Raw genomic sequence first — 14,956 nt, forward strand, 5'->3', positions numbered from 1 at the left:
GACTGAATCCTCATTAAAGGGATAAGGAGAGAGGATTCATTTCCAGGGTCCAAGTACTTGTTCCAGCAAATGATGTATCATAATTAAGCACCAAGATGTAGAGGACCCAGAGTTTAAAATGATTTTTGCCAATTAATTCTGATTAGCACGTGAAGACAGTGAGAGCAGGACCCATTATCTCATTCCACCAGCATGGAAGGCTGCCCACCCAGGTCACGTCACACAGGCTCAGCTTGAACACTTGCCCAGATTCTCTCTGGATTCTTCCTTCTCTGGGGCCATCAGAGCTTGAAGACACATGAAGATGTGCAGCTTCCACTTGGCAAAGTGGTTCAAACGTCACCTTGTACTAAGGGGGACATGACTGTAGGACAGAGGGTTGGATGGTAACAGAAGTCCCTGGAAAGCTTGGTTCTTCCTTCTCTCTTCCTGAAGCCTTTTATTGGAGGTTTAATCACAGGGGCTAATATTCGTTGAAAGCTTACATTGTACCGAGTAAAAGATAAGCACACTGTATATTGTATCACAATAGTCCCATGACATCGGTACTGTTAAAACCCATGTGGTGGATATCACACATGGCAGATATGCATGGGGATTCAGAGCCAGATCGCCTGAATTCCAATCCCAGCTCCACCATCTACGAGCTGTGTGACTTCGGGCACTTTTCCTAACCTATCTGAGTCCCAGGTCCTCATCTATAAAATGGGGATACTAGAGGCTCTCTGACTCAGGGCTGTTCTAATGATGAAATTACAAAATGTGTCAAGTGCTAAGCTACTTTGGTAACTTTTTAACATGAACTAATAACATGACTCTTGCTGAGCTTAAGAATATGAATTCAGAGAAGAAGGAGCTTGTGCAATTCTGTTACTGTCAGCCCAGCCAGAGGCTTTTCAAGGAGGGTTTGTTAGGAGACCTGAGTGTATTAAATTTGTTGCTCTGGGTTCCAGCTGAGGCTTAGGCTGTTGGAAGCACCCGCGGCATCTGCATTACGCTCGGGCCACATGAAGTCCCTGTGGTGTAGGATGCATTGGGTGGAAATCAGTTTGGGTTATGTGCAGAATGACCCAAATTTGCTGGGAGTAGACTTGCTTTAGGGACGGAGGATGAAGATTGACAAGGTGTCATTTACACAGACTTCGGCTCGCTGCCGCTTGGACCCTTTGGTTCCACACGTGTGCACGTGATTTACATGCCTGTAATGCAATCAACGTTTGAGTCAATAACATCCATTTCAATCCCTGCTGAGGAATGTCCTTCTGTTGTACTAACAGCTGCGGCCGGGCTCGGGCTCATATATCTCCCAGGGACAGGGGACCCCGAACATTAATGCATCTCAACATCAAGAAGATGAGTGGGAACGTGTAGAAAGTGGGCAGTGAGGAATGTGTGAAATGCAGCTGCTTTATGGAGGTAATTTTCCCTTTAGTTGAGTTATTTTCAGAGACTTTTCAAGTTGAGCAAAAAGACAAAAAAAAAAAAATCCAATGAGCTTTGGGACAAACAGGTGTACTAATTTATTATTTCTTCTCTTATTAATGCCATTTACAGCAACATGGATGGACCTAGAGATTTTCATACTGAGTGAAGTAAGTCAGACAGAGAAGGACAAATATATGATATAGCTTATATGTGGAATCTAAAAAAATTGGTACAAATGAACTTATTTACAAAATAGAAATAGAATTACAGATGTAGGAAACAATCTTATGGTTACCAGGGAAGAAAGGGGGGTAAGTATAAATTGGGAGATTGGGATTGACATTTACACACTGCGATACATAAAATAGATGACTAATAAGGACCTACTGTTTAGTACAGGGAACTCTGCTCAATACTCTGTAATGACCTATACGGGAAAAGAATCTAAAAAAGAGTGAATATATGTATATGTATAACTGATTCGCTCTGCTGTACACCTGAAACTAACAGGTGTGTGTAATTTACAACATTGTAAATCAACTATACTCCAATAAAAATTAAAAAAACCCAGAAAGAAACAAAAAAAATCAAAGTCATTCCGATTATAAAGGAATGAGTGTTCATTGAAGAACATTTAGGAAAAACTAGAATTATAAAAAGACTAAATTAAACAAATTCTAATTTTCTTACCAAGAAATCAACACTGTTGACTTTTTGGATCGAGTTTTTCCTCAGGTTAATGGATGGATATACATTTACGTGTGTGTAAAACGAGGATTATGCTGCGTGAAGCGATGTGTGTCTTGTGTTTTTATCCTTAGCACATATTGTAAACATTTCCCCATACGACTCAATAATCTTCAAAAATGTGATTTTGGATGCTGTCTTCTGGTCAGTTGAATGTAATTTACAAAATGATTAATATCAAATAATAAGTTTCTTTAAATTTTTCACTATTATAACTAACGTGGCAACGAGCATCCTTTTCTATAAAACTTTGTGTATCTGAATTGTCCCTTTGGATAGATTCCTAGAAGTGTATTTATTGTATCTAAGTATATAAATACTTCAAAGACACCCATACATTTTGCCAAGGGTGACCCCAGAAATATGCCAGGTTAGCGCTCCACCATCAGGGTGTGAGCATGACCGTTTCTCCTCACTAGCACTAAGAAGGTGACTGTTTAGTGCTCTGAGCTCTACTCTTTGTGTTCCGTCTTGTCTAAATTTTTATTATTTATCTTTAATTTCTAATGTTAAACTTGAAAAGTGATATTCCTTATTATATAAATTCGATCATACTGAAATATACAAAGTGAGAAGGAAGCCGCCCCTTCCCCTTGTCAATTCCCAGCGACAGCTTTAATGAGTCATCCGATTGGCGCCTTTCCGATTCTTGCTCCCATTTGTAACATTTTGCATATGCACAGGCAAATATTTATGATAAAATTAGAATCACATGCTATACACTATAATGCAACTTGCCTTTTTTATTCACTTAAACTACAGACATCTTTCCATGTCAGTGTGTTGAGACAGTATTTCTTTATGTATTGTAGATGTAAAATGATCTTCATTACTCCCTTATCAGAAATGAGGCAATGAGCATCCTTATACATTCTTTTTTTTTTTTTTTTTTTTTTTTTTTTGCCATGCCGGGAAGCTTGCAGGATCTTAGTTCCCTGATCAGGGATTGAACGTGGACCCTGGTGGTGAAGGGGCCAAGTCCTAACCACTGGACCGCCAAGGAATTCCCTATACAATCATTTTCATTTTTGATTCTACAGGATAAATTTCAAATGGAGTTGTTTGACCTAACTGCTTTTGATAGCTATTTCCACACTGACTCCCCAAAAATTGTGTACTAATTTACACCCCACATCAACATTGGGTGTTATTTATATTTTTTTTGTATTTTTCTACTCTGTTACGGGGAAAAGTATTACCTCATTCTTCTTCTAATTTGCATTTCTTGGGTTTATTACAGTTAATTGTTCTATGTCCTTTTTGTATCAGAGATGGCTATGAATTGTGACATATATTTTTGGTTTATCCACTGTATTTGGGTGGAGAAAATTATATGAAAATATTCCAGTACTTCTTGTCTTAAGACAAAAAAGTTTACATCTTCTTCCAATTACTACCTTATTTTTCTATTTCTCTTTCAAAACGAATTGTGTATGTGTATATTTCTTCTTGGCATCTCACCATGAATACTTACGGTAATCTCAAATTTAATCAGGACAAAATAGAATGTTCCCCCTAAAGTTACCCTCACACAGGCATCCCCATCTCATAAACTAGACTAGCTAGCCAGTCCCTTATGGTAAAAGTCTCGGAGTTTTCTTTCATTCTTCTCTTCCCTTCAGGGCTCAGACCAATGCCTTCAGCAAATGCTACCAATTTGAACTCAGCAAATTTCCTTAACAATTTACTGCTCTTTGATCTCAACCCAGATTCACCTCAACGCGCTCTTAACGACTCTCCCTTCTTTTCAGGAGTCCCTGCTGCCACCATAGTCATGACCACATAGCACGAAGCGTTTTTGTTCCAAAACGTGAATCAGATCACGTCACGTCCTGCTTAGAGCACGCCACAGAACTCCCAACTCACCTAAAACAAAATCCCAACTTTGAACCCTGGCTAACATAACGCACTATGCGGCCTTGTCTCTGTCCTCCCTGGACCCCATCTCCCATCCCCGTCTCTGCTCCAGCCACGCTGGCCTTCTGCAAACAGTCAAGGTCATTTCCGCCTTGAAGCCTGTTGCCACCTCTTTCTTCCACCAGGAATCCTTCCTTCCCGTGTCTGGGTCCATAATACGTAGGTCTCGTCTGGATGTCATGATCTCTCCTGTTGCCCTATTCTGATTGTCACTCATGGTGATAGTTTTTAATTGATGGATGTGTGACTTGTCTCCAAGCTCCGGGAGCGTCTGCTTTATTCATTTCTCTGCTTCTGATGCCTGGAGCAGGGCCTGGCATATAACAGGTCCATGATAAATGTTGACTTAACTAATGACTAGGTGGGTAAATACCCATTATACCTGCATTTTCTTATGACCATGCCTTATTAATGTGGTTCCCTCAGGCTGGAGTTCACTAATCTGTTTGTTCTGTTTTTGAGATAATTTCTAATCTTCTGTCCTTTGAGGCCTTTCTCAGTCCTTAACCTGATGTGATCTCCCCCTTCTCTGAATCCCTGCAGCATCTTATGCTTCTCAACGACACTTACCCTTTGCTCCATATTTCATGGTCATTTATGTCTGTGTCTAATAATTGCTCCAATAGAATTTGAGAATCTTAATGGCACGAATGATGTGAGTCTTAATGACACAAATGATGTGTTTCTTAACCTGCTTCTCTCACAGCCCCCAGCAGGTCCTCACACACAGAGGGAGTGCTCTAGGAATATTTGCTTAACTGAGCCCATTCTTGCTGTCATAGGATGGCATAGTATTTTAGGGCTGATAAAAATACTTCATGGAATATGCTGTGATCTAGTTCCCAATTTTAAGAAAAATATTCTGACCTTGGTCCTAGTTAGAGCTTTATAGATTCTGAACTGGAGCTAGGCGGGAGATGGCATGTGAGGTCGTCAGAGTCTGCTACCGGTTAGATCTGAGAGACTTAGGTGGCAATTCTATCTAAAATCGCTGCTACTCTTTCTTCCCTACTCAAAACTCATTAGACTATCTATGGAAACAGTCCTCCCGCCTCTATTTTTCTTAATATGACAAACCCAAGTTGGCTCTGCTAGTCTCTCCACGTATCTCCAAGGACTGTCATATTTCTAGTTTCCTGATGAATTGGGCTGCTGGTAGCTGACATCTCTGAAGTGACGTGGCTGGTGACATCACCGTAGGGTGTCTGCGCTCTGTCTAAGTGACACGGCCTGACAACAGCTCAGCTTCCCCCTCTGGCCTGAAGGGACCAGGAAGGGAGTGCCTGCAGGCGGGAACATGGAAGGCAAACCCACAGGGAAGGAGGCATCTTGGGGCTCTCAGGGCGGATGGCATAGACAGCTGAGGAGTTAGTGAAAGGAGAGGACGTGCTCTGACATTTTCCGGTGCCTCCCTGAAACCTTTCTATGAAACAACACACCGGGGGCAACGCCCTCCAGAAAACAGGCTTTAGCACAGTCAACTGGCACATGACTTTGCTAGAACTTTAACCTTGCTGCCAAAAGTCATCTTTTGCCTCACCAGTCTCAGATGCTCTGCAGGACAGACGATCCTAAGTGCATTTTTGACAAAAGCAGCACAAATTAGAAACAGGGTATTTTTTCCTTCTTTTTTCCCTCTCTTAATTTCCTTTGTATTATTCCACTGTCAAGTTTCCAATACTATAATTTTATCTGCTACCAAGACGCCGGCGATAAACCATTTGCCTTGACACAGTCATTATTTTAGGGCTTCGTATGGAAGTTGTTCTGCTTAAACACATTGTAGGATTGATTTTTGCATTTCTTAATGCCTCGAGCTTTTCACTTACCGCACATCTTTTAAAGGAGCAGGGACGAGACAGCGGATCTTGGCTTTGCCGGTGGGAGCTGGCTGTGGAGAGTGGCAGGTGCAAGTGCAGGGGACAGAGATGGTTGGGGGGTGGTGAGGCTTCTGTTATTCTAAGATGTTGGTGGACAGTGACCGGCAAATCTCACGAAAGTATTGGAAGGAGACGAAAATTTTGCTTCACTGTCATCCATGCACATGAATGTTCACCTTTTAGAAACAACTGTTTCCCTCTTAGGAAAACCATCAGACTGGAGGGAATGGGCAGGCTGGTGCATGGCAGCATTAAAGAAATGCATCCCTTGATGATGGACTGACTGGAAGGCATCTAACTGTGAGGATGGCTGGTGTAGACATAGGAGGAGAAGGCAGTTCACCCAGTTCTAGCATGGGATGCCCAAGGGCACTCCTGGAGCTTGTAAAGGACTCGGAAGTCTTGCTTCCCCTGGAGGTGGTAGCAACGGCACCGACCATAGGGACTCCAGGTCAGCTCACGTGTGTTGAGCCCCTTTGTGAGTGCAGGTGTCGGCTTCAGCCGGTACCCGTCTGATCTCAGTTTACCCTTCCAGGGAGGCAGTTACCATTCCTAGCCCATTTTAGAGAACAGGGTACTTGAACTTTGAAGGATGAGATAACAGGTCCAAAATGGCAAAGTATCAAATGTTGGATCTGAGAGTCATACCCAGGTCAGTCTGATTGAGTCCCTCCAAATTCATGATCACAGTGTCTCATGCTGAGGAATCCAGGGACAATTCCAGCCTTTTGTGTTTGGCACAGTGAGGACAAACATGTTTTTTTTTGGCTATTTGGTGGAAATCAGAGTAACTCCGTCCGGCACAAGGAGACTTCCTACACTTCAGGCACCGTTACTGCTATATCCTACTGACCTGGCATGCACAGCTGTGTCCTCCTTCCCCCCAGGTCCCTGCAAGACAAGTATCAAAGTACAGGAGGGGAAGGATAGGGTTCTTAGCTCTGTGTCTGTGCTACGTGCCTGAAGGGGAGGAGGAGCTTGCATAGAACCAGCTTAACGTGGACAACACTGGCCAAAAAGGCATGGAAGTTACACTCAAAACCCTCAGAGGATCTCTGGTTTCAGGAGTGAAAGACGATGTTGGGAAATGCTAAGCTTTTGAGGGAGCTGATACCCGGAGGCTGATTCCTGGTCAATAGTAGCCTGAGTTTTTCCATTTTATTGTATCACACTGTTTGAAATCAACATGCCTACAAAGTGATGAACCTTCTGGGTTGTCATTGGGCCCTAAAAATACCAGATGCCTTTGGAAGGGCTAATGAATTATTAGTCAGGAACACATTAATATGCATTTATTTAAAGGGCTTTCTTCCTAACACTTAGTTAAGATTAACTGCACTAAGGAAAGGGCAGTTTTATTTGGGCAGAGATGAAAGGAGACTTTCAAACGTGTAGAAGGCAAATGAACATTGACCAAGTGCCTACAATGTACCCAATTCTGTAAGGCAATGTGGACGCTATTCCTTCCACTTGATAGAGGAGGAAACAGACTCAGAGAAGAAGAAGGGTGAGCAGAGGAGGCCAAGAGGGAGCTTATTAGGACAAAGCCATGTTATGGAAACTTCTAGAAGGGGGGGAGAGGTGGATAACCATGAGTCCCCTTTCTCTAGACTTCATGCAAACACCCTTTCTGCTAACAGTCTTTTTTCGGTCAAATTCCAGTAGCCTAGGTTAACACCTTCTTTTGTATTCAAACATGTTTCCTAGACATTCAACCCCAGCTGCATTTGTTGGACTGGGATGTTCCAGTGTCTCCTCTCCACCCACTTACAGACCATCTCCTAGGACTGGTTTCTCTTCAGATGGTTGGCTTTATCCATTACATGTGATTCTTGGGCATTTCGGTCTCAGGAAGGTCTTTGGTTTCCAAGTTATTTTGGACACTTTATTTCTGCCCCGTGTAGTAATGATACATTTCTCTAGAGAACGGGAATATTGATAAGATGAGGTAATCTGAAAGAAAAGAGCAGGGTCACCACAAGTGGTTGTGACTTTCATGCAAAGAGGCCAGGCTACGGCCATGGGGGAAGTGGTGGTTGACATCACCTCCACTCTCTGACTCCTGTACCTGCCCACATGGATGAAGAAGCTGCATGCACCAGCATAATTCTTTATTTTTTACATCTTTATTAGAGTATAATTGCTTTACAATGGTGTGTTAGTGTCTGCTTTATAACGAAGTGAATCAGCTATACATATACATATGTTCCCATATCTCCTCCCTCTTGCGTCTCCCTCCCTCCCACCCTCCCTATCCCACCCCTCCAGGCGGTCACAAAGCGCCGAGCTGATCCAGCATATTCTTGAGAAGAGACGGTGAGTGCTACCAGCATCCTTGACTGTGTGGCTGCTCAGGGGAGCAGGGGTTGCAGAAAGTATTGCGGATCCGGCCCCTGAATTGCCTGCCTGCCAGGGGTTCCTCCAGCCAGGTGACCCCACCTCCATTTCAACGAGGCCACCATCATTGACAGCATTCTGTGTCCCCTCACTCAGGATGTTAATCAGATTAAGCATATTATATTTTTCTTCTCCATTAAATCCTTAATATTGTGTTTGAGAATAATTGCAAGAGATTGTTTTATTTTATTTTATTTTGATTTGTTTTATTATTTTATTTTATCCACTTAGGATGTCAGGGCCTCTTGAACTATGTATGGACATTTAAGGACCATAATATGGAAATTTTTACTTGGAGTCCAAATCTCTGGCACTTTGGTCAACATAGCAGTAGGGGTTGTATGGTAAAATTGTTTCCATAAAGTTCTATTTTGGCAAACTCTCACTCACTCAATAACTGTACCTACTATGTGTCCGGAACTGTGCCAGAGTGGCTGGGGATATGGTGAACCAGACAGAGCCCATTAGGAAGAAGCAGATGTATATATTATATACATACATCTGCACATGAAAGAAAGTGTGATACCACACATGATGTATTGTCAGCTGCAAGGTTTCTCAGTGACAGCACTATTGCCACCTGAGTCCAGATAATTCTCTGTTGTGGACTGTCCTGTGCAAGGTAGGATGCTTCGCAGTATCCCTAGCCTCTACACATGTAAAATCTAGTAGCACTACCCAGTGAGAAGTCCCGAGTGAAAGGGAGTTGAAGGGACGCCTTGGGGAAGATGGTGGCCCTAAACAGAACCTGGCAAGGAAGCAGGATCGGGCATGTGGCTTCCAAGGTGGGAGCCAAGGAGCCTTCTCCGGGTAGGAAGAAAGCTCAAGAACATGGAATTAGAGATGGAAGTGTACTTCCATAGGAAGTGACTCCTTAGGAAGAAATAGCCAGTGTTTACTGAGCACTGGTTTTATGTCAGACGTTTTAAATGTGCTGCCTGATGCAATCTTCACAATTACTCATCAGATATGAAGACTGAGGCTAAGGAAGATGCAGAGACATGTTCAAGTAACAGCGTTGGATCAGAAGACACAGGCATTTCTCTCTGGGCTCCGAATCAATCAATATTCTAAAAATAGATCGAATCCTGTGCCAGGTGCTATTCCCATGGCCTCCTTGCTTTGTCAAGATCCCGAAACAATGAAGATCAGGCAGTGGGAAACGATACCTTTAAGACAAAGGGGTCATTTTTCATTTAGGAAACGGAGGTAGGAAGCAAGGCTCGTTGGAGAAATAATACTCATGTAACTCATTTAAGGATATCCGTGTGCTTTCTTAATGGGAGCGCCCCTGTTCATAATCTCTCAGTGGCTCACTGTCTCACTCAGAATGAGTCAAAATCTTCCCAGTGAATGTCCTCCCCCACCTCTGAGACCCCCTTCTTACCCACCCCCTAACCAGTCACTGGGACCACTGCTGCTGGGGGCTCCTGGAACCCTGGCCACGTCAGACATTGGCCCACGGTGATTCCTTCCCCTAGAATGTTCTTGCCCGGTCAGCTGTGTGGCTAGCTCCCTCACCTCCCTCAACTGTCTATTAAAACAGCACCTCTCTGTAGGACTTTCCCTTTTCTCTACCCAAATGATCTTCTGACTTACTATGGATTCTACTTATTTAATTTCCTGTCCAGCTTCCCCTTCTAGAATGCGAATTCCACAGAGATGAGAAGGCTTGTCTGTTATTCTCACTGCTGTAGACCTTGGAACAGCGTCTGGCACGTAGTAGGTGCTATTAAAAATAGTTTTGAACCAATGAGTAAATTTCCTCGTTGGGCAGGTTGGTAGGATAAAATGAAACGTTCCTGAGAAAGGCACATCCAAGTACGTGAAGAAGGCTGAGCGCCATCATGAGAACCTAGTTCTGTCTGTCTCCTTGAGCCCCTCTGCCCACCTGCCCAGTGAGCCACTGGTCCTGGGAACAAGGCTGCAAATGTGACTTGGTGCTTTTGTGAATAGTCACGGTCTGTTGGATCCTTATGAGTCTGAGCTTGCCTTAGCATGAAAAGAATAATCACGTTTGGGGGAATAAAACTAATTATTCCATATGGCTTAATACATCTAATAACTGTTTAATAAAGGATATAAAAATTTCCCTGCTTTTCACCTTAGTAAATGTCACTCAGTCTATAACCTAATTACTTCAATTTTCCATTTAGGAAATTAATTCATTTCGAAGGCATGAAAAAGCAGCTGAGAAATTTTTCTTTCTGGCCAAAGCCTTAGAAACTCAGATGAGTTCAAAGACCTCCCAGCCCACCGAGGTCAAGAACAGAGCTTTCAAGTCAGCTAAATGGACTTCCACTTACGTCCCTGCTCCTTGAGTTTGACCTGAAGTAAATCAATTAAAGCAGATACAAGATTCTCAGGTTTCTCTCTGTCCCTTTCTCACTTTCAATTTCTTCCTGCAGGGGACTTGCCTGATACAGAAACAGCTTAGTAGCAACATTAAATAAGGTAGAATGGACCTGGGCCTCTGGATCATAGTTTTCTAATCGTGAAAAGGAGAAATAAATTGTGTTCAGTACCTACTGTGTGTGGGACATTTAGATAGGCAGTCGGCATCTCTTATTTAATTCCCATACCTTTTGAACTGAATAAATGAGCAGATGAATATTGAACACATAAATCTTATCTAACATTTAATGTGTACCTACTACCTTCTAAGTATTATGCTAAGTATTTTACCTATATTTTCTCAATTCACGTAACAACTCTACAAGGTAAGAATGGTAATTGTCATTAGCCTTATCTTCTAGATGAGAAAGTATGTGTTCAGTGAAGGTAAATAATTTGTCCAAATTGCTTAGTTTCTAAGTAGTAGAGCTGTATTTTGAGGTGCTATTTTTTCCTAGGTTGAACAAAGTTCAACAATTTTCAATACCTTTTTCAAGATCACCAGGCTAGTACGTGGCAGGTTGGACTGCAAAGCGTTTCTTCATTACATGACAGGTTCATCTTCTTCTAAGTGGTACACGATGCTCCATTTAACCTGAGATAATCCTTGGGTGCAAAATTGTGATTGGCTGCAAAGACACCTGCCCTGCAGTGAGCACGTGTATGAGCGGAGCTGAAGTCTGCAGCCTCTGTGGGCCCCTCTGCGCCACTGCCCACAGTGCTGGGCTTCTGGGCTTCCCGAGACAGAGAAATCCCCGCAAAGCAGGGGATTTCCTGTCTGAAATGAAGACATTCCTCAGCAATGAATGAACAAGAGACAGGCAGTTTTCTTTTTTTTCTTTTTTTTTAATTTTTATTGGAGTATAGTTGGTTTACAGTGCTGTGTTAGCTTCTGCTGTTTTCTTTGAAAAGAGGCATATACCCTCTTTGGCAGGACCTCCCTCAGTTACCTTCAGAGGCTAAGCTTGGTCCAAACGATGTCCATGACGCAGGCTTCTTGAGGCTGGGATTGACGGTGGGGATCGGGTAGCCGTGGGCTGGAGCGGTTTGTCGGACTACGGCAGCCTCTTTATAAAAACCCACTCACCAAATGCTCGTTCCTAGTTGTCTTTGAGAAAGGAGACGAACAGATCCTTGGCTTTTTGTCCGTCTCACTTAGTGATAAATACTGATTGTGACTAGCTGGCAAGTGCTTACTTCTCCTTCCTCTGGCTCTCTCCCACAGCAAGGGCAGAAGCATCCAGCCCAGTGAACTTGTGGGTCTACCTGGTGCTAAGCCGACACCTTTCCCAGGGCCCAGCTTAGCCCCTGCTTTGAACATCCGGGTCCTCAGTCAGTGTCTGTCACTCATCCTGGAATGTGGGGATATCTGGTCACTGTCCACACATGGGAAGAAGAATGATGCTCTTTTTCTTAAACCACCTGACACAGTTCCCTGGGGAGGGTATTTAGACAGAAGGATGAAGGAGGGTTGTGGGCAGATTGCTTAGACTTTGTGGGCTTTGCAGGTGTACAGGGAGGGCTACAGTAGGACTTGACAGCCAACGGAACTCATTAAGCAGTTCTTGGGGGGCTGGGTGTGTTTAAAGAATCCACTGATGGGAATACAAGTGCCACCTCCCTCTCTCTCCTGATCTGCCAACTTTAAATGCAGACAGATCGATAGGCTATTGTTATTAAAAAGAATAATCAAAATGATTTTCCTCAAAGAGCAAAGTTCTTTTCAGAGCATGATGGATCATTCACTTCTAAAACCTAGAAATTGCTGGTGAGGAAGATCGTGGGCTTTCCCTCTTAATTTTACACATTTAAGAATTCAAACCTGCATGAGGCTTGTTGTAGGAGATTGATGGGGAGGTACTGGTAGGGTTTAGGATTCTAGACATGAACCAGTGGGCTTGTCCCCAATTCACACCGCCTACAGCAGATGCTTCCTGTGCTCTTGTCTGATTTCCTAAGATTCTCTACTGATGATGTTCACCACTAGAATTTAAAGGATAAAAAGACAAATTGAGCTTGGTGAGCAAAAAATACGTTGTTTACTGAGGTGGGGATGAGTGTACAATATATATCTTAACAGTTACATTTTAGGTGGAGCATATGTCCAAAAGTTATAAGGTTTAATATTTTAAGAGTCAAGGAAAAGAATCGTAATTCATTTTTGTTCATCAGGATTGGAAACCTGTTAGGAATCGTGTAGGATGCTGGGAAGAGCAGTTCTTTGTGGTAGTAAGAAATTGGCCTCTGGTTCTGCATAAGAGGAAACAGGAGAATGGTTGAGTGTCTGGCAGGGTCAATGCCTCAAATGTGGCCTGATTTGAAATTGTGCCATGTTTTGGACACATCAAGACTACATTTTATTTATTTGTATTTTCTATTTTTATAGTGAGAATTTATTAGTTTTAAAGAGAATAATCTGTTTTATAAAATATAAAGGATGCATATTTCGCATCCTTTTCAAAATGTGATGCAACTTGGCATATAGATGTTTACTCTTAAGGAGGGAAGCCAGACTTATTGAAGGAGGTGAAGGCCATGTGGACAGCACGTAGCACAGAGCTGGGATGCGGCAGGGACTTCGGGAATCAGAACTGTGACACTGTTGCTGTTTTATTTGCCTTCTTAGTTTCTAAATACCCTGCATTACAGTAAGTCGAATCACATGAACTTGGTCATATTTGCCTATTTGTGATCTACAAAAATGGCCATCTCATATGAATCAACCTCATAATAATAGGTTATGGTCATAGTAATAGGTAAGCACAGTAATAGTAACCTCCAAATAAAGAGTTATCTGTGGTTGCCGGGTCCAAGGAATCAAGGTGGGAGCGGGGAAATCTGCACCTATGGACAGCGTGGAGCTGGGCTCGGGGAGCTGGAATTGTCGATGGAGTTCTTTATGGGAAGGCTTCCCAGCTCTCCCTCTCCCTTGCCCATCGGGAATGGTCCAAGGGAGGACTTGGGAACCTCAGGAGTAAGACTGAAGTAGGCTTGGCTGGCTCCTTTCTCCATCGCAGGGGTCTCACGTGGGCATGCGCATGTGCAAGATGAGGGTGAGTGATTGTAAACAAGCTTCCAGGTGAGGGAGGGCGGAGGCTCCCTCCCTCATCCTGGTTCACCGTAGACTTTTACAGGACAGTGTTCCAAGTCCTTCAACAGGCTGCTTCAGGCGTCTTAATTAACTCCCTTATCTTTTAAGCCTCATTACTTGCTTGAAGGTATTTTGGTGCAACTGGTAACTCGCCAAACAACCTCTCCACCCCCCAACAATATTCTAAAGCTCAGCTAATGTCTATGAAGTTCCACTGAAGAATTATTATTTTTTCTCAATCTATATGTTGCAAATAATAAATGCAAAACTGTGTTTTCTTACCAAAAAAACCTGTTTTCTTGTGGCATATTTCTGATTTGGACTTTGGAGCATTTTGAGCCATTTTTAGAAAGTATTTTCTATAAACAACATCTTTCCCTGAAAAGGTCCTGCAAAATCAACTGATTCTTAGGGTGAGATATTCAATAATGCACCTTCAGTGTCTTTCATATGTCGGAATCAATTCCAGAACAACACACACAACTTTGAGCTTTAAAGATTGGTGACCTTAATAACTTTGGCAAAAGACCTTGTGAGAAATCACTGTGAAGGATTCGTTATTGCTACACACCATACACGGAAATGACTCCAACTTGCCCTCCCAGGTACTTATCAGTATTGCTGCCCAAAGCCAAAAGACATGCTCCTCTTGACCTTCTGAATGTATGTTTTAATGATAATAATGCTACCAGCTAGCTGTAACAGGTTTAACAGGATAAACCCTGAAATTACAGTGACTTAATGCAATTGAATTTACTGCTTATATAATCATCCAACATCGTGTTCAACAGATGGTCTTCCACACAGTGATTCAGGGATCCAAGCCCCTTCCCTCTTTTGCTCCATTGTTTTTGACACGTGGCTTCCATGTTCACTGTGGGAAGGGGACAAAGGAGTAGTGAAAGCACATTAGCCTCCTAATTAAAAGACAACATGACTTCTGTTTACAGTCTCCATTAATAAGAGCTAGTATCATGGCCCCATCTAAATGCAAGAGGACCTGGAAAATTCTCTTCCTTGCAGCTCTATGCTTTGGAAGGGGAACACACATCTTTGTTGGACAGCTGACTCGGTGACACAGTACAGTATCATTCTTTTGCTTTGT

This window comes from Grampus griseus (genome assembly GCF_964374135.1).
Source record: "Grampus griseus genome assembly, chromosome: 13".
NCBI lineage: Eukaryota > Metazoa > Chordata > Mammalia > Artiodactyla > Delphinidae > Grampus > Grampus griseus.